The 523-nt window shown below is 31.0% G+C and overlaps 1 protein-coding gene across 3 annotated transcripts in view; it reads left to right on the forward strand.

Annotated features, from left to right (window-relative positions):
• arhgap42b (Rho GTPase activating protein 42b) overlaps positions 1–523 on the forward strand; it is a 111,715-nt gene that overhangs the window by 104,744 nt on the left and 6,448 nt on the right. The gene's annotated exons all lie outside the window — the stretch shown is intronic.

Consider the following 523-nt stretch of genomic DNA (forward strand, 5'->3'; position numbering starts at 1 on the left):
GGTCGGAGATTCCCGTGTTTACAGCTCCGTAAAATAACCTACTGGAAGCACTGTAGGTTTGCTGTATAGGCCTATAGCTAACAATATAAAAATTACAAACACACAATAACATTTTAAATTACTTCCATTTCTGAAAAAAAGAATGTAGGCCTAGTAATTGATGTTATAAATACACACGCCTGATGTTTGTTTTAATTATCCATCGTACATAAAAAAAATAAAATAAAAAAAACCCATTTGCAATCAAGACTGAAAAAAGTGAATGTAAACCAGATTTGGCCCAGACTCTGTTGCTATCTGTGAAGCCAAGCATAAGAATAGCCTACTAATGTAAATTTGTTAACCCACAGTAACATATTTTAACAGATTAATCGCATACTTTCGTTTGCTGCATGCTTTTAAAAACACAATAAAAAAATAAAAAAAGGAAAAAATGTTTGGAAAATTTAAAAAAAAGATACGTCTCGTATAAGTTGCATTTTCAGAAATAATAACGGCAGGCCTAATAATGTTATAATGTACC

This window comes from Sinocyclocheilus anshuiensis, unplaced genomic scaffold (assembly GCF_001515605.1).
Source record: "Sinocyclocheilus anshuiensis isolate Anshui unplaced genomic scaffold, SAMN03320099.WGS_v1.1 scaffold569, whole genome shotgun sequence".
NCBI classification, from domain to species: Eukaryota; Metazoa; Chordata; class Actinopteri; order Cypriniformes; family Cyprinidae; genus Sinocyclocheilus; species Sinocyclocheilus anshuiensis.